The 20,810-nt window shown below is 41.1% G+C and overlaps 1 protein-coding gene across 3 annotated transcripts in view; it reads left to right on the plus strand.

Annotated features, from left to right (window-relative positions):
• The window catches only part of LOC146833387 (single-pass membrane and coiled-coil domain-containing protein 3-like), a 203,399-nt gene that overhangs the window by 18,399 nt on the left and 164,190 nt on the right, over positions 1-20,810 (plus strand). For all 3 annotated transcript variants that reach the window (XR_014960575.1, XR_014960576.1, XM_085601189.1), the window contains exons 2-3: positions 2,717-2,811; positions 7,298-7,392. The gene's annotated coding sequence lies outside the window, so the exon portion shown is untranslated. The remainder of the gene's footprint in view (positions 1-2,716; positions 2,812-7,297; positions 7,393-20,810) is intronic.

Consider the following 20,810-nt stretch of genomic DNA (forward strand, 5'->3'; position numbering starts at 1 on the left):
AATGGGCTCAAGGAAATATTGTGGGGGATAAAAAACACTGCCCTAAGTGCGGATTGTACGCTGCTGATTTATTACACATGTTTATTTCGTGCCCATTACTGACGGTTTTTTGGCAGAAAATCGAACAGTTACTTCAGCTAAAACTTGGATTGGATCAACCATAGACTGATCTTGAAATTATGTTGGGATACAAAGAGAATAATTTAGGTATAGCACGTCTTTTTTCAATCTTAATGGCGGCTGCTAGATTGGCTATTGCCAGGGCTTGGATTTCCGCCACACCTCCTCTGGTCGAGGATTTTTGGGTTATAATCAAAGAAACTTATGGCTTAGAGGCCGCCCTGGCAAGCGCAAGGGGACTTCGTTCCTTAGTCAAATTAGAAGCACTTTGGCGACCTATGTCCTTTTGATTATATAACTCTATATTGTTTTTGTGATTATGTAAATTTGAGTTTATAAGTTTCCTAGTGCCCTTGTGATTATATAACTTTATATTATTTTGTGATTATTTCAATTTGTGCTTATATGGTCCTTCATGATTATTTGATTACTGTATGATTGCTGCTTTCTTTATCCATATTTCATGCAATTTTTTTTCCTTCTTTCTGAATTTATCATATGGTTGATGTATACTTTTATATGTTTTTGTTCTATTGTATCTATGTGTCTACTATGATGATGAAAATAAAAATAATTAAAAAAAAAAAAAAAAAAAAAGGTAAGAGACACGGCTCTTGCTGTCAGTGTATATGTCTCAATGGTTAGTGAGGGAATCATTTCTTATCTGTAAATATGTTTCTGTGGTTAGTAAAAGACCCTCCTTTGCTGCCAGTGTATGTTTAGATGGTCTTTGAAAGGTCCTATTTTGTTGTCCTGAATATGTTCTCATGGTCAGAGAGAGCCCCCTCTCCCACTGCCACTATTCTATGGTTAGTGAGGCACATCTATCTTGCTGTCAAATTACATGCTCCTGTGGCCAATGAAAGGTCTCTCTAGCTGCCAGCCTTTATACTCCTCTGGTCAGTGAGAGATGCATCTCTTGGTATCCCCATAGTTATTGCAATCAGCAGTGAGAGACTCCACTCTCGCTGTGAGTGTATGTAGTTCTCTGGTCAGCAAGAGGCATCTCATTTGCTGTCAGTCTGTATGTTTACATTGTCAGTGAAAGTTCCCTGTCTTGGGAACTCTATCATATATATCGTCCTCCCAAAATGTTGTACCCAGAATATTGATTACCCCTGTATCTTGGAGGGAAGTATATAACGTATAAATTGACTATAACTTGAAGCTACACAAATGGGTAGCTAAGAATATTAAAGCTATAGTTACCTAAATACACTTCCCTTCATGATATAGTTATATTGGATATTCCAGATCCAATATCTGGGCAGGCAGATATTACTTTGATCAATATTGTAGCATGCAACCCTCTGTTGCAGTTACTGTATATGTTTCTATAGTTAGTGAGTGATCCCTTTCTTACAGTCAGTGCATTTTTGTCATTTGTCAGTGAAAGACACCTCTTGCTTGACTTTCGGAGGTCCTTCACGTTAGTGTATTAGTATCCAAGCACCTCTCTTGCTGTCAGTGTATATGTCTTTAATTTTGATGGAGGTCATTCTGGAAACTGCGCAGATACAACTCGTCTAATGGACTTACTTTTGCCAAGTGCAAGTTTTGTAGGGAGTACCTACCTAGAACCATCTTGATGAGAGCTTGATCTATGAGGGGCAATATATTGCGCTGAAGCATACGGATCCGGGGGCCGGGTTAAATCATTGTTAATCTTGTGATCCAGGGATATCAGTAAAGTTTATTTACCTATACAAAATTCTATTTGTAATCTTTTTGTGGACTGAGAACTTTAGCCATGACAGACTTCATGTTAGTATTAAGGTGGCATCACCAATTTGAGTGTGTAATTTACCCTAAAAAAAAGTGTGAAGATGGTTTAAAGAACCACACTATTTAAGAGTCTGTGTGGTACCCTGGCAACCTTTTTCCTTTTTCTTCTGGCTCCTCTTCACAACATAAATCTGATCATAAAAACTGATACATGGGCATGTTGCTAGTTAGTACATTGGAACAAGTAATTGAGAGTTCCCATGCGTAAAATACACCCTCGCTAGGCCTACAAAGAGTACATTCATGGATAGAGAACAATTAAAATAACTGAAGCTGTGAGGTATCTAAATTGTGTGGGGTTCTTAGTGGTAAAACGTTGAGACAACAATGTTGACTGTTCTCAAAAGCAGCGCCCTGCGTGGTGATTTGGAGGCATAGCCACATGTGTGGAATAGTTAATCTAGAAAGGACATATCAATGTCCTTGTTGAGATTCCTTCTCTTTCCATCTGCGGATTTGCTTATGTTTCAAGAGTGAGTAAGAGACCACACTTTCACTGCCACACTTGTTCTACAGTATAAAATGGTTCTTTGTGTGGTGAGTAATAGTCCCCTCTCTTGCTGTCGGTGTATATTCCATGGTTATTGAGAAGCGACTTTAAACTCTACCCCTCCTGCCAGTATTTACTCATCTCTGCATTCTACTCACCTCATGGTATTGCCAGTTTACTTCATAATCCTGCCTGCTTTCTGTTAGTAACTCCTTTAAGACTGCCATCACCTGCTTGTGTTATTATTGAAGGGCACCCACTGCGCTAGTTCCTGAGCTGGGGCCATGCCTGTGTAAATCTAATTTCTATTTCTGCTTTCAGGATTAACCAGTGCCCGGCTACTGACAATTCTGTCCCAGCTGAGGGGTTCAGCATCCTTCTAACGTCCACCAAGGAAGCTTGGTGCAAACTGCAAGGTAACTCATGGAAATTTCTAAAGAAAAATTGTAGGCATACAATCTAACAATCCTAGGAAAGTAAATGTAAACTTAGTGCTTACAGTGAGTGTCTATGACTGAAACACAAGTGAGGTCTGCAGTGGCGCCTTAGAACATCTTCCAGATACGTGTGTAGGTGAAGAAGGTGCAATACCAGCAACCCTAATCCAAGGACGCTTTCTTTTTACAGACTTCCATTATTAGAGACAACTGCAGCGGAGCAAAAGCAAAAAGAATATTAATAACGCTGTAGTTTTTGTCCTACCTGAGTACTTCCTGTTATGCAAACCTCTTTGGCAGATACTTTTATAAAGCTGATGTCGAAAGGGAGAATATACTGCTGCATTTACCACCTGGTTATGTGGTCGATAGGCAGTCTTGGCAGAAACCCTTACAGAGAAGATGAGGAAAAGGAGAACAGAATGGTGCAGGTACAGCCTATGGCAAACACGTGTGCAGAGATGAAGGGCCCGATTCACAGAACAAACTTAAGACAAAATCCTAAACTTAGTACCATTTTGGCATTCACAGAATGCACTTACTGCTTCTGGTATTCACAGAATGAACTTACTACTTTTGCGATTCACAGAATAAACTTACTACTTTTGCTATTCACAGAATGGATTTACGACTACTAACTTTACGTCCGCACTCGGGCCGGAAATTCCAGCCCGGAGGCGGAGCTTCCGGCCCAGAGGCGGAGCTTCCGGCCCGAGGCGGGGCTTCCGGGCCGGAGGCGGAGCTTCCGGCCCCGAGGTGGAGATTTTGGCCATGGTTAAATCTCCGCCACTGGCCGGAATCCCCACCTCCGGGCTGGAAGCTCCGCCTCCGGCCCGGAAGCTCCGCCTCCGGCCCGGAAGCCCCTCCTCTGGGCCGGAAGCTCCACCTCCGGGCCGGAATTTCCAGCCCGAGTGCGGACGTATAGTTAGTAGTCGTAAATCCATTCTGTGAATAGCAAAAGTAGTACGTTTATTCTGTGAATCGCAAAAGTAGTAAGTTCATTCTGTGAATACCAGAAGTAGTAAGTGCATTCTGTGAATACCAAAATGGTACTAAGTTTAGGATTTTGTCTTAAGTTAATTCTGTGAATCGGGCCCGAAGAGTGAGAAAACACCCCATGTGCAGATTCCTATCTACATATCCTAGTAGATCCTCTGCCAGGTAGAACGTTTTACAGGGATGAAGAAAGGAACTCTGAGCTTAGGAGCAACCCGTGCTCCACCTGTAGACAAGCCCCAGAGCAAAGGTTTTTGAAAAGATGCTAAAAGGGAGACATATTGAGTGCGGATTCCACCTCTGCTCTGTTTGGCAGGCTCTCTTGGCAAGATCTGTGCAAAGGCAAAAAAGGGAGAACATCCTGTGCACAGATATCCATATGTATATGTCCTTCTAGACACCAAATGGCTGGGATTGTTTTGCAGAGATGAGGCCAGGAAGAATACGCTGGGCGCAGATCCTACCTGTGTGCTTCATCGTGGATAGGTGCCAAGGTAGACTCTTTAGCAGCGATGTCAAGAGGGAAAATATTCTGGGTACAGATTTTACTTTTGCTTGAACTAATATTTGATAAACACAGCATAACGGCGATACATTAAAAGAGATGAGGAAAAGGAGAACGAGCTGGGTGCAATCCCCGTCTGTGCCCCTCCTGATTGGCCCAACAGCAGAAACGATGAGGAAAGGAAGAAATATCCCACCTTTGCACATCCTCATAGGTCTCAAGGTAGACACTGTTGCAGAACTGAAGAAAGGGAAAACAAAGTTGGTGCAGATCCAGTGTGTGTGCCTCCTGATAGACAGACCGATATGGCAGTTGTGTAATATAATATTGAGCAAAAAATGTCAGGATACAAAAAAATCACAGAAAATATATCGAGGGCAAAAATATGCTTTACATACTGGTAACGTAAACTAAAAGAATATTGACTGAAAAACAATTGCGGACCAAACTATCTACATAACATAGGTAAGCATATTTATTTAAATCGTCTTCACATTATTGTAACTTCAAACAAAATTAAACGAATATTTGAAAAAATTGCATTAAAAAAATTGTAATATGAAAACGTAAAAATAATTTAATAACTTTAATAACTTTTATAGAATTTGAATGCATTCAAATACATATAACTTTAAAATATACAAATAAACCAAAAATGACATTATTAATTTATAAAACATTTAGTAAATGTAAAAAGGTACATATTAATAGAAATATATAATATCAATGATTTAAAATATATAATACAATGCATTATGACCATATATAACTAAATAAAAAAGACATTTTAAAATGTACTATATAGTTAGGAAAACATTCTAATTGTTTTTTAAAATGAGTTACTAAAACTAATTAACATTTGTCAAACACTAAAACACATAAAAAATTAAATAAACAATTCAAAAAAATAAAACAACATGAAAAAATAAAAAACATTCAAATGCACTTATGTTTATACAATCATGCAAATATTGGAAAAAATATGTTACATACATTTTGTAGGAGAGGATTCAAATTTGCTAATTTAAATCAAATCTAACAAACGTTGATGAAAAATTAATAGATGGGAGTGCGGAGCAAATACTCTATTCTTCTAATACCAGTCCAGCAAACACTGGGAAAAGGACATAAATAAAAGTGTGGGGTCCAGAGCTACTATTCTAATTCCAATTTAATATGCACTGTGGAAATGCAGACATTGAGGGGTTCAGATTTACTATTCTTTCTTCAGTCTTGAAGACACTGAGGAAAGTGCATACGTGGGGATTTGAGGAGAGGCGGTCAGATTTACCATTCAAACCTGAGTCTAACAAACATTGGTGAAGGTGTATACATTGGGTTGGTGGCCAGATTTACTGTTCTAAATATATTCAAACAAACATAGGTTAAAGTGCAAACATTGAAGGGGGCACATTTACTATTCTAACTCGTTCCAATAAACATTGTGGAAAGTGCATACATGGGATGGTTAGCCCTAATATTCTAGCTCGAGTTTAACAATCATTGGGGAAAGTGCATATATTTGAATTACCCCTTAAAAAATATATACAAATAAAATAATATTTATTACATTTTAATGAAAGTTTTGCTAAATTTGTTTTTAATCTAAACTAAAAAATAATTAAAACAAAAGAAATAATATTATTTTAATTCTAAAAATAGCATACTACAAACGTACATATTCAAAATAATCTATGACATACAATAATTTACAAAGCATGTCTTATTTAACATGTAACAAATATCTCAAAGAAACCAACAACCAGAAAAAAAAATATATTTCAATAACATTTGTTCTTTAAATTATACATTTACAGTAATATATATATAATAAACTAAAAACAGAAAACAATACGTATTATACTTATACAGTAATAATAATAATATACAATACAACGTACATAATGAAAAGGACATTGAACTGAACAATTCTTACAAGATACTTTCAATAGTTTTGTCCACAATACTTTTGTAGTCACAATATTTTGCCCACAATATTATAGTCAAATAAAAAATTGGGGTCGATATTATGGTGGAATGCCCTCCTGGGTGAAACATTTGCTAGGAGGAGGAAAGAAGAACTATTTTTGCGCATATCCTATATGTGCACTTCCTGTTAGACATTCTCAATGGCAGATACTGTTGCAGAGATGAGGAAACATAGAACACCCTGAGTAGAGATTTTGCCTGTGCACTTACAAAGATGACAATAGGGAGAACATCTTGTGTGAAGATCGTGCATGTGCACTTGTTAGTAGATATATCTCATGGCAGAGACATTTGCGCAGAATAGGACAGGGGGAAGACCCTAGGTGTAGTGATATAGGCTGCATGCAAGATACTTTCACAGATATGAAAAAAATGAGGACACCCCTGGGTGCACTTTCCACCTACATACTTCCTAGCAGGTAGGCTCAGATGGCAGAGATGAAGCTGTCTATAAGTTAATTTTGGCTATTTTCTTTTAATTGTATGAGAAGCTGGGTTACTATCTAGGGGGAGACCAAGGCTTGAGCTCTTCATCTTTCACGTGGCCTTTGGGGGACATTTGTCTTTTTCTCTCTTTGGGGCTGACAGGCTTTTTCTGACGGTCCAGAATAGAAAAAAATACATCAGATCATTGGCTATAAATGGGCAGATGTTATGATGTAATTATACTGACAGCCCAAATTCTTTCAGGGCATCAGTATAGTCTGCAGGGACGCTACTGGTGAAAGTATGAATTTGTGCCTAAGTCTAACTGGAGTTGGCGGACTTTCATTTTGGCAAACAAGGTACTCCACCACATTTCTAGTGGACTTCAATGTCTGACAAACTCTGAATGATGCTCTGATTTCTAACCTGTTTGCTTCCTGATACCAACTCCTATAAGAATTCTATTGTGGTATAGAAAGGAATCTGCTCTTCTGTTTCCTGAGCTTGGGACAATCAGGGTGTAGGTTTAATATGTATTTCTGTTTTCAGGATTAAGCAGTGCAAAGCAGCTGACAGTTCTCCTTCAAGCGAGGGGCCAGGCATCCTTCCAACGTCCACACAGAAAGCTTGGAGCAAACAGCAAGGTAATTTAGGGGAACTCCCAAATTAACATGGCAGACAGAACATTTTCCAACACAAGTCCAGTATATTCACTGTACCCCTAGAGTATTTAGTGGGTGCCTAGAAACAGAGTGCAAGTGAGGCATGTTATTGCACTTTTTACATTTCTCTGATACAAGTGTGAGTTAAGAAACCCGTTACGATAAACACTACTTCCAATTATGCTTTCTACTAGAAAGACCTCCAGTAGCAGAGACAACTCTAAAGGATGAAAAGCAAATTAAGGGCACTGTGGGTGGAGGTCTCACATGGTAAACACATTTCTGGGTTCGAGACACTTGTAATGGAGGGGAGGAAATGTGCACATACTGCTGCAGATCCCACATACTTACTTCCTGGTAGATAATTTGATTACAAGTTGTATTTCTTCAAAGAAGTCTTTTGAATCATGAGGTCTCAGTGACTCCTCCTCTGCTCATTAATGTGCATGAGCACAACTCCATTGTGAGATTGCTTTTCTCTGCCATCGGGTTCAGACCTCAGAGTCTGTTGCCTTCCATCCCATTCTTAGAAGACTCTTCAACACTCTGTTTCCTTTTTACGGCGCTTACTCTGCATTTCGAGCCCATCGGCGTCGAGCCTGGGGCCACTGCAAACTACTTTCAGAGTATGAAGATGCACTTGAGATCATAGAAGGGACACCCTTCATAAGATGCCTGCAGTGCTATTCTAAATACCCACAGGCTGATCTCCACACTGGCTGCAATCTTTATCTATTGGCGTAGCATGACAAGAGCCAGTGCGGCGACTCCTCGGTGCTCCACAAGAAAACTCTGCACCAGGCGAAAGACTGTTGATGGCCTCACAGTAGAATGCCTAAGTCCTCCTCAGAAATGCCAGACATCGTCTGCGAGGCTGATACACGCAGCTCCAAAGAAGAGGAATCTGTTGAGTCTCCCAGCATGCCAACCCTGTCCCGAGATAATTTACTCTAACGTCTTGGAGCCAGAGGAGGAAGAACTTCCAGAAGAAGACGAGGCACCCGAAGAGTTTCCATCCACTTCAGTCGGCTCCGGTCTACCTTGGCAAACCCGCTCTCACAGGAGTACTAGCCATACCCACGCCTCTCTCAGAGCCCAGAAATGGGCAGATGTCAGAGCCTAATACAGCCGCTATGGTCGACGGGCATCAAGCCGTGTGCATAAGCCTCTGCCACCTTCAGGTGCACCACTGCCCTTGAGTGCTGGTTTGACACCAAAGTAAGGGCCAGGGAAAGATCCCTCCAGGAGTCTTGACCCTCAGCAAGCCTTGGGTCCGAGTTTGCCTATGAGCACCAAAACTTTGAAACTGGCCTCACCATTGGTGCTGAAGCAGCTGCCATCGACTCTGAAAACACTGTCAACTCTGAAGCCATCCACTCATGAGACCAAGGAAAGCTCAGTACTCAAGAGGTTCTTACAGGAGCTGGACTAGAGACCAAGGAGGATCATCATTCACCTATGCACAGGCAAGGTCTCTGCCTCAGAAGAGACCTTGCCAAAGCAGTGCAGGCTTGCTTTTGAAGAATTCCTACCACCTGAAACATCTGTGCCTCCTTTGCCCTTAAAGAGGCCTAAGGACAAAGCATCCACTTCTCTCCACCTCCATCTCTGTTTCTTCCTCCTCCACCACCACCACCACCTCCTCCACCCCCATCTCCTCACTCACCTCCTATGACTTCCTCTCAGGGGTCTCAGGAGTCATACTCCGATACGGGCAGTCCTAGCCACTAATCCCCAGCTTGGTTCTTTGAACTAACTAGCTTACCATAGTCCCTCAGTTGATCCTTAGGAGGATTATGACTTGGAACCTCAGACACACCCACGTCTAGAACATGCCTCAGTCACGGCTTCCCCGCCCGATGACATCACAGCATACCCCAGAGTTATTCAACAGACAGCCAACTACCATAACGTAGACCCCTACATCACCCCTAAAGGTGATGCTATTTTGGTGGAGAAGCTTTTAAAGACACAGCGTTCCGTTCAATTCCTCCCCATGCTCAAGGGCATGATGAAATCCGCCTCTGAGATTTTCAAGGAACTAATTAAATCCTGGGTCATCACACCTTCTATAGAGAAAAAAATATAAGCCTGCACCCTCGGACCCACTCTACATCTGAGGTCATGCCCCAACAGGCTCCCTAGTTGTCACCTCTGCTAGAAAAAGGGCAGCAACCCAGGCCACGGGTGACAAGGAGAGCTAGCAAATTGATGGTGCAAGCAAAAAGTTGAAGGGAGCTCAGCCATGCACCATTCCATAGGCCTCCTCTTTCGGTGTGATAGCGCTCACTGAGGAGAGATGGAAGGGCTTCTACACCTGATGAATACTGTAAAAGTGGGGATGAACTTGTTGATGCAAAAAATACCTCTCCAATACTACAATCAGGTGTGCCTTGGATTTGGTGGATACAGCAGCCAGGGGAATTAACACCCCAATCATTCTTCTGTGACACTCCTGGCTTCGTGTCTCTGGCTCCAAGCCAAAGATTCAACTTGTCAACTTGCCGTTTGGTGGGAAATACCTGGTCAGACAACAGGTTGATATCATGCCTGAGAAAATTAGGAAGGACACTGAGACCGCTAAGGTGATGGATGCCCTCCAGGTCCCTTCTGGCAGGGGCTCAATTAAGAAGCAGCAGGCTAGAAGTGGGTCCAAGTCCACTTCCCCAGAACCAATTCAGTCCAACAGGGTTTTCAGCAACAGGGAGGCAGAAGTTTTTTACTGGGGTCCTTTAGGGAGAATAGCTCCAAAGACTGAGGCAGAGACCCTCCCAGTAAGTGAGCCTCTACCTCTAGGAACTGACATGCCCCGCATCCCCCAATCACACTATTCCTGTCAGGGGAGACTTCAAGGATTTCTTCCCCACTAGAAGGAGATCATCACAGACCAATTGGTCCTGCCCATCATAAAGCATGGCTACTGCCATGAGTTCATTTCAACTTCACCAAACATCTCACCTCGCATCCACCCTAGCTATGAACATGCCATGTTGCTGCAAGGGTAGGTTTAGGCACGTCTACTCAAAGGAGCCAAAGAGCCAGCAGCCCACCAACACCAGGGAAAAGGTGTCTACTCCCATACTTATTCACTCCCAAGAAGAATGGATCTCTCTGACCAATCCTCGACATCCGCTCTCTCAACAGATACATCCTGTCAGAACATGTCCACATGGTCACCCTAGAGGATGTCATCCCTCTGCTGCAGCAAGGTGACTTCATGGCCACACTGGACCTGAAGGACTCCTAATTTCACATCCCAGTTCATCTAGCCCATCAATGCTACCTTTGCTTCATGGTAAATGGTCAACAATACCATTCCATGGTACTGCTCTTCAGAGTCACCACAGCTCCAAGGATCTTCACGAAGTGTTTAGCGGTGGTAGCCACTCACCTCAAGAGGTGAGAAACTCATGTATTACCCTATTTAGATGATTGACTGAATAGGGGCACAAGTAGACAGGAATGTCCAGCCACACCCTGGTCTCACTCTCCCTCCTCCTTCCCAGGAACTCCATAAAATCTTACTTGGAACCACTCCAAGTCCAACACTTCCTAGGGTCAGTCCTAACCACAGTAATGTGCAAAGCTTTTCCCAGCCCCAGAGGGTGCAGGCATTCCAGTAGCTTCTACCTTTTTTTGCCACTGTCCACTTCCAGTGTGCACAGTAATGTGCTTTCTAGGAATGATGGCCTTATGCATTGCTTTAGTGTCCCATGCAAGACTGCTTATGCACCCGCTTAAATAGTGCCTGTCAAGGTGGTCACAAGTGCAGGGTCAGTTAGAGGATCTAGAGTTGATACAAGCTAGCACCCATCTCTTTCTCTAGTTGTACAACAGCTACAATCTGTTGCGTGGTAGGCCCTTAGCAGACACAGTTAAGCAAGTGACCATCACCGTAGACTCAACTCTAGTCCGCTGGGGGAGCACACCTCAACAACATGGCAGTCCTGGGTCTGTGGCCACCTCACTAGCATGACCTCTACATTAATTACCTGGAGCTGTTATCCATTCACCTATCCCTCAAAGTCTTTCTTTATAAGATCAAGGCCTAGTAGTCCTTGTATGCTCAAACAACATGACCATCATGTTCTATCTCCAAAAACAAGGATGCAAACACTTCCCTCTACTGCTGGCCCTAGCTCAGTAAATTTGGCGCTGGGCCACCCATTACCAAGTTCATCTCCTGGCAGAGAGTTTTTCGTGAGTGGACAGTGACTCTGCAGACCTCCTCAGGAGTTCGCTGCAACTCGTCCACAAATGGAAACTCCACCTACAATTTGTACTCCCTTACTTTCACAGATGTGGCACCCCAAGTTAAGACCTTCTCGCTACATACGAAACCACAAAATGCCCAGTCATTTGGCAATGCTCTGTGGATGAACTGGTTAGGCGTCTTTGTCTATGCTTTCCCACCTCTCCCACTGATACCACTGATACTCTATGTGGTTAAGAAGCTGAAGCAAACATCCCTCAGCCTCATTTTTGGGGCTTCAGCCTGGGCCAGGCAACGGTTCTCAATCCTTCCAGAAATTTCCATTGCTCCTGATGAGACGCTCCCTAACAGAACGTATCAACTCTCAAAACACCTCAGCAAAGTAAGACACCTAGACCTCAGACAGCTCAACTTGGTGATTTGTCTACTGAGGTCCTAGAACTTGATAACCCTGGTCTACCTCAAAAGTGCCTGGACATAATCTGAGGAGCCCATATGCCCACTAGATGGACCTACTATGCTATTAAGTGGAAGCGTTTTGTCCACTATTGTAGTCCTAACCACATAAATCTTCTTAAACCTATTGTAGGACATTATTTGTTACCTCCTACACTTACAAAAGTCAGGGTTAGCCTTCACATCAGTTTGGCTACATCTAGCGGCCATTGATGCATACATGCAGAAAAGGAATCACTCTTCCCTCTTCTAAATCCCAGTAATTAAAGCCTTTTTGAGAGCATTATACGTATCATTCCATCAAGGGCACCCCCAGCACCAGTCTGGAATTTCAGTATTGTCTTTACCAGACTAATGGTCCCTTCCTTTTGAGCCACTGCATTCATTCCCTTTGCAGTTTCTCTCTTGAAAACTGCCTTTCTGGTAGCCATCACGTCTCCTAGCCATATGAGTGAACTAAAGGCCCTGGCACTTCAGGAACCTTTTTCCCAAGTACATAGCAACAGGTTTGTTCTTAGAATCAACCCCAAATTCTTACCTAAGGTGGTCTCCCGCTTCCACCTTAATCAAACTATAGAGCTCCTAGCCTTTTCCTACTGCCTGACTCAATAGATATATTACATAGATAGGACTATGGGCCAGATGTACGATGTGCAAAATAGTGCCTTGCAAATTGTGAGTTTTTTGCGACTCGCAATTTGCGAGGCACTATTTTGAGTGTACAATAGTGTGTATCACACTGTTTGCGATTCCCAATGGGGTCGCAAATTGAGAGGCTCATGAATATTAATGAGCCTCTCGCAATTTGCGACTCCATTGGGAATGGCAGGCCCTCCCGGGTATGGTGGCCTGCTGGGCTCAGCAGACCACCATGTCTGGGACTGCTTTTAAATAAAGCAGTTTTTTTTAAATGCAGACCGTTTTCCTTAAAGGAAAACGGGATGCATTTAAAAAAGAAAAAAATTAAAAGTTTTCGTTTCATTTTATTCACTCACACACCCACTCATTCACTCACACATCCATACAGCCACTCACACACCCGCTCACTCTCCAATACTGTTACTTACACAGCCACTCACTCACCAATGAATCTCTTAACACACTCACTTATTCGCCCACACTGCTACTCATACGGCCACTCACTGACCCATACAGCCGCTCACACACCCACTCACAAATACACCAAGCCACTCACATAATGTTTGAAATAGTATCACTCATTAGTAATTGACAAGGTATACTAATTTAACTTTTGTAGTACCTTAGTATATATGTTTTTTAAAACTCAAAAACATTTACGAAACACTCACAATCACTGGATGATATCATCAGTGATGTCATTTTAGATGTCATCAGTGATGTCACTGACCATGTCATGAGTGACGTAATATATGAGGTCATAAGCAGTGCATTGTGGGGGCGTAAAGTATAGTTAGCTTAGGTAACTATAACTGCCGGGTTTCTATGGTTTTGGACCTTGATCACATGACAACGCCGATTTGTTTTTCCACCCCTTTTAAAGTGACAAAGTGCAATTAGTGATAGTTACGGGTTACTAGACATGGGAAACATACTACCCACTCGTCTGGCATATAGCCTCGGTACAATGCAAATGAGCCGTTCACCGTATTTGTAGTTACTTTTCAGATCGTTCACAAATATTGTTCCTCTTTCCATTTGAATACATAGAAAACAACAATAAAGGGTGGCCGCTCCTTTCATTTTCTAGCTGCCAAACATTGGAATAAACTCCCCCCCGGATCTCCAGCTGGAGTCGGTGGAGACAGTCTTTCAGAAAAAGCTAAAGACCTGGCTCTTTCCATCTTTGAGTTCTCTTGTTTAATCTTTCTTCTTTCCTCTGCCCAGAACCTGATCTGTGCCGCAGCGCGGGGACACACTAGTAAGTGTATCCAAGTGCTTTATTAGCTTGTTATTATTATAATTGTTAAGCATATTCAAAGATGAAAATCATAATGATAATGATAACAGCGGCATGTTACTGAATAAATACATAAATAAATACATAATTAAATAGTTATTAATTAAAAGGTTTTTAAAAAAATAGGCCATAATTATTATAATAACCCACATCCTTGAATACAGAATTTCAATTTGATGTATCACTGCCTAGTGCGGTGTATCTGCTGTATTAGTGACGCAGTATATGCTTGCTGGGGGGTTCAGATGTTGGTCTACCTTTACTCATCTGTCAAAAATAAATTCCCTTTGGGTTTATTTTAAGCATCCGGATCCACACTATCATGTATACACATTAATATCATCCATACACTATATGCATCACCAACCTTAAATGAAAACCAAAACAATGTGTTATGAGAAGTACAATATATTTTATTCTTGTTTGTGCTCTTTATCAAAATCAATAAGTTAAAAACCTTTTTTATAAAAAAAAGCGAGTTTCAGAATAATGCATATATAATTACTACACTTTGAATATCAGCATTGGTTAAAAACATGATTTAAAGACAACAACATATGAGAATGTCAAAATAAAATTATAAACAACACAAAGAGTGGAGAATCAAAATGGGCACACCAAGTGCACAGCACTAAACTTGATAACCCAGTTTCTACACTTTTCCAAATATGCTTTCTCCTAGTAGAACCAGGTGGTCTCTTGGGTGCACTTCTCAAAGCAAAGCGACACGTTTCGGTGGCATAAGCTAATAGACCACCTTCTTCAGGCTTCAAACAACCATTAACGATCTCCCAACACAATCTATAAAGACATTATATAAAAAATATTTTTGCAATGTTATCCTTCTCAGCAGACGCAATATACATTGCCCATACACTTTAATTTAACCAATGTCCAGTTATACACAATAAAATTTAAATCATTTCTCAGCACATTCAAAAAGGGTAAAAACATATTATATTACAATTTTGGTTCCATTTAGGTGACGCAAATTAAACAAATCATTAACATCCATACGCAAACATACATTCGTATGTGACTGAGGGTTGATACCCAGCCGAAAATTAAAGCATCAATTGAATTAGGGGATCTGACTCCTCCTAAACAGGTGGCTGATCAACCCACATATACCCCACAGAGGCCGTACAAGGTAGAGGCGTGAGCATCTGCTTTACTAGTAATGCCTAAAGATAACAATGAAAGGGGATAAGTATGAATACATGGTCTCTCCCTCCTAGTAACAAGTTACAAGCCCAAAGAGAAGGGATATACATAACTCTACCTTCTTTCTGGCGTTCTTTTCAATAAACCACAGCGGCAATGATTATAGATTGATTAAAAAAAGAAGATCGATCATCTCTTCTATCCCGGAGTATTTCAGCAGTGCTATGAGAGGAAAACAGGGATTTCTAAATAATCATATCCCTCTGTCACAAGACTATGCATCACAAATCCTAAAAAGGGTTGCAGTACCCTCCTCATCCTACCTTTATAAAGGCTTGATCATAAGAAACCACAGGAGCTATGGCGTATAAGGCGTATAAAACGATAAAAACCCACAGTTCTCCTTTCATGTGCTTCTAACTGTTCCGGTTCTGGTCTTGCCCGCATCAATAATTTCAAGTCGCAGTGCCTGTGCATAAAAATAATCATAATGTAGGTTGGCTAACCTGTTTATTTGAGAGTTGCATACATGTGAAAATATATGTCAAAAATAATCCCTTTACCGGCCAGAAAAAATCAAAGCCCTTACCCACTAATATGCTGCTTATATGTTAAAAGCTGTCTGTAAACACGTTTTTAGATCTGCGCTAGAAACCAGGTTGGGGATTGTACCTCCATAAGAATCATCCCTCATAAACCACTAGATTATAAAAAACTATGTTATGTGAGAGACATATCCCCCCTCCATCTAGGGTCACTTAAATTAGTGGCAGGGTAAATACAATTTATTAAAATATTAGGATATTAAATAAATGCCGCACCCGCGCATATAGTCACTCATAAGTTACAGACTGGGGGACTATATTGTATAAAAAACGCTGCCGCCCGTCAGTTATGCTAATCCTTTTTCTAAGTAGCTCCTTTACCCCATCAGTACTTCACAGATTCTTACCGGGACTGAAAAGCCTCCGAGCTTGCTCCTTCTTCCTGCCAGAGTTTGAAAAATACTTACTCGGCCTCGTCCCTGCTTTTAAATACGCTCGAGTTCCTTCCCTAATTGCTTCATCATAGAGCTAGAAAGCGAACGGCCGTAGTTCCATGGTGGGCGCTATCTTGGAACGATGTTAGATGTGCCGAATACCTGGAATCGATTTCTTTACTCATGTGTAATGTCTTTAATACTAAAGTGCTCATGCAACAATTAAAATCAAACTGCACAGGTCTATGACCAGTGATAAACCTTAAGTACTAGTTTCACCATACTTGTGTATTAAAATTAATAAAAAAAACACTATTAACGTGGTTCAGGTTGGTGTGGCAGCCTCCTGTGGTTACTGTAAAATACAATTTGACATCCCCTTCTGGGCTCCTCTGTGTCGACCATGAGAGCCAAAGTTGGTGATCAACCAATGGGTGGACCTTGAAGGACTGTTACGCTAAAATATTGCCTCCTTGGGAAAAATATGTGTATTCAATTACTGAAGGCAGGTAAACAGATCCTCCATGTATTGAGGCCTCCTGGGGACATGCTATCAAGTTTCAGGATGTATCTAGTCTCCAATTTCCAAAGCATTCCCTCTCTGTCCCCTCCCCTTCTATTGATGGGTACTGCATCTATAAGGTAATATGAAAAGTGTTCGAGGTTGTTATCATGTGTTTCTCAAAAGTGTCTTGTCACTGGGTACGATGGGTCATGATTGTTTATAGCCCTGATGTGTTGTAAAATTCTTTTATTTGCTGGAATCGTATTTTAGATTGCGGGAGTATTCTAATATGTATATGGCATAGTCAGTTTTGCAGTGTAAAGACTCAGTTATTTTGATTTCTTTTTCACTGAAAGGAGTTTTGTATGTTTTTTTTATTTACTCCAAACTGACATGCCTTGCAGCTTTTACAATTGGTAAATTCATTGCGTTGCGCAAGGCAATTATGTTGGTCTGTGGTTTCAGGACTACATTTTACTAGCCTCATACTCATTGAAGGCGCCTTCCTATAGGTGATCCCCAATCTATTTGGTAATTTGGAGCCTATCATAGGGTCGCTCTGTACAATTGGCCAATTACGTTGCATGATGTTTCTGATCGTTTTTCTTGTGCATTGTAGGCTAGAATAAGTCTCAGTTGCATTGAGTCCTGTTTGAGGCTAGAGTCTTTGGGTTTTAGTAAGGAGCATCTATCTAGACCCTGTGTTTTAGTGATAGCTGTGTCTACCGTTTTGGCTGAGTAACGTCTAGATAGAAATCTCCTTTTGCTTTCCTGTTGTGCGGTAGCTAAATCTTCTGGGTTGCTGCAAACTCTTTTTAACCACAGCATTTCCCCATAGGGGATACTTTCTACTAGATGTCTCGGGTGGAAACTGGAAGAGTGGAGTACAGAGTTCCCTGCTATCTCTTTCCTATAGACTTTAGTTTCTAGTCTGTTAGGGCCCGATTCACAGAACTAACTTAAGACAAAATCCTAAACTTACTGCCATTTTCGTATTCACAGAAGGCACTTACTCATTTTGGTATTCACAGAAGACACTTACTCACTTCGGTATTCACAGAAGTTAGGAGTCCTAACTTTAGGACTCCTAAATGCCTTCTGTGAATACCAAAAGTCTTAAAATTAGGATTTTTCTCAGTTTAGGAGTCCTAAAGTTAGGACTCCTAACTTTACTACTACTAAACTGAGAAAAATCCTAATTTTAAGGCTTATGGTATTCAAAGAAGGCATTTAGGAGTCCTAAAGTTAGGAGTCCTAACTTTACTACTACTAAACTGAGAAAAATCCTAATTTTAAGACTTTCGGTATTCACAGAAGGCATTTAGGAGTCCTAAAGTTAGGAGTCCTAACTATACTACTACTAAACTGAGAAAAATCCTAATTTTAAGGCTTTCGGTATTCACAGACGGCATTTAGGAGTCCTAAAGTTAGGACTCCTAACTTCTGTGAATACCGAAATGAGTAAGTGCCTTCTGTGAATACCAAAATGAGTAAGTGCCTTCTGTGAATACCAAAATGGTAGTAAGTTTAGGATTTTGTCATAAGTTAGTTCTGTGAATCGGGCCCAATATTTTTAGGTATACCTCAAGATCTAGGAAGTGGACCTTTTTATCACTGATTTATTTATTTTATTTATAAAGTTTTATATAGCGCAAACAAGATTTTGATGGATATCGGAGCGCTTTACAAAAAGGATGTAAGGAAGGACATAAAAGCAATGTCGACATCAAGTAAGAATACAAAAACAGGAAACATTGCATAATTACAAAGCAAATTAGACAGGGAGAGTAATACAGTCGACAGTTATATGGCAGGCTACGCAGGAAGGCACACTATGCGATAAGGAAGAGAAGCATCAAATGTTGGTACAATGGATGTAGGATCAATGGCTTCGAGCAGGTGAAACTAGCCCATAAACACAAACAATCTAGTATTCACTCACTTGCCCCAATATACTAAGTGTGCTCGGTCTTTTGGACTCCCAGCGTTATCTTTGTCCACCCGATTGAGTAGTGTCACCACGATAGTAGGAGATAACCGATGTGTAGGATCCCATATTTCACAGGACTCTGAATCACATAACGGAGGACAAGGCAGAGTGGAGGTGCTGATAACTGAAGTGAAGCTTAAATTGATGTTGTTCTTATTAATGTCAGTGACAAATTCAGTGTCTTCCTTCATAGATCCCTCCCACGCAATAAATAAGTCATCAATGTAACGCAAAAGTAGTTTAACATCCTTTTCCATGACTTCTTTATGTGTGATGCCAAGGACCAGCTCCTTCCACCAGCCTATATGTAGACAGGCATAGCTGGGGGAGAAGCCGGCCCCCATCGCAACTCCACGCATCTGCTGATAAAGTGTCTTATCAAACAAAAAACATTGTTGTTTAAACAGAAGCTGAACATATTGATTAGCATCATACTGTGGGGTGGCAAAGTGGTCTTGTTTTTTCCAAAATAATGTGCAAGAGACAGTATTCCATCTTTGTGATTGATGGTAGTGTATAAGGACACCACGTCTAGAGTCATCAATAAATATTAATTTTTCCACCCAAAGTTTTGTAGTTTGGAAATAAAGTCACTAGTGTCTCTTATATATGATGGCAATAGTTGGACTAAGTCCTGTAAAAAATAGTCAATATACTGTGAGGCATTCTCTAATATGCCGTTTTGTGCCGAGATAATTGGGCGTCCCAGTGGTTTTAGCTCATCTTTATGTATCTTGGGAATTAAATAGATGTTAGGGACCGTTGGATGATCTTTTCTGATAAATTTGTATTCGTCCATAGTTAAAAGACCTGCGCTTTTCCACGACACTAGTTTGCCATAAAAATCATTAAACATTGCTTTCAGTGCCAAACTGTTGCTCATCCGGTAACATAATCTGATATTCCCACCCTTGTCAGAGTTTCTAATAACGACTTTGTTATTGTCTTGAAGTTTTGCTATCAGCTGATTATATTCCCAATTTCTTTTGTTGAATTTTCGTTTGGTATTTTGTATTTTGAAATTCAGTTCCTTAATTTCAATGTTACATTTTCATCGAAGATGTCGATGCTATCCTTGGGTGCTATTGGGTTAAACGTCAACTTTATTTTAAATGGTGTCTTTTTTCTGGTCGAATCCAATACAGATGTCGTATCATTGTAGTCTTGAGATTGGCTTCTAGCATATTGGGTGTCTTCCTGACTAGTTGTGTTACCGGTTTCCTCCTGCAATTCCATAAGTGTTTCCAACAGGGTCATATCTAATATTGGTACAGTCCCTTGCATATTTTCACTTTGGCTTTGATTTTCAATTTCCATGTTTGTTTTTTGTTGTTGAGATGCGTGATATTTCTGCAATTTGAGTTTGTGCACAAATCTATAAACATCCATTCGAGTATTAGCATAATTGAAATTGGACTCCGGGCAATAGGAGAGGCCCAATGGAAGTATCTGTTTCTCAGCTTTATTCAGGTCAATGTTGGTTAGGTTGATTGCTGTTTTTGTGATGTCTTCGCTGTCTATTGCTTGCGGTTCCACCACCCTCTCCCTCGTCTCTTGTTGGAGGCTGGCCTTTCTTCCCGCCTCTCCCTGTGCCTGTGGTTTCGCCTCTTCCTGCTGTATTCCTTTGTGTCTTGAGCGGAGTGTTTTTTTTTTTTTTTTGAAAAACCTTTATTGATGTTTCAATCATTTACACGTATGGGCCTACAACCCCCCGGGGCCGGCCGCTAAGTAACCAGGATAATAAAAGCAAATGTCAACACAGGCGGCACCCCGGAGAGCAAAGTCTTCAATCCAATATAGTCCGGCCAATGAGCCGCGCAGGTAGGACACCAGGAGAGAAAGGGTTTTTCATTTTATAATAAGACAAAACAGTAGGATCAGGTGCCAAACAATTTCCCAACAGCGAGAAGGGGCAAGGATAAGAGACGTAAACAATAAGCAGCAATACATTGAATCAATGGCGCCGGCGCGGGAAAGTACGGATGTGGAGAAATATCAAAAATAGTTGCGTCTACAGGTCCCCGTACCTAAAGCCCAGCGAACCCCGGGAAACTGTGGCACACATGAAGAGCAAACGATTCACAATCAGGGTGGTGTATCGCACTGATCCCAGAAAAAATAAGCAAAAAGAAACAGAGAAAAAAGAGGAGGCCA

The sequence above is a fragment of the Triturus cristatus genome, chromosome 4_2 (assembly GCF_964204655.1).
Source record: "Triturus cristatus chromosome 4_2, aTriCri1.1, whole genome shotgun sequence".
Lineage (NCBI taxonomy): Eukaryota > Metazoa > Chordata > Amphibia > Caudata > Salamandridae > Triturus > Triturus cristatus.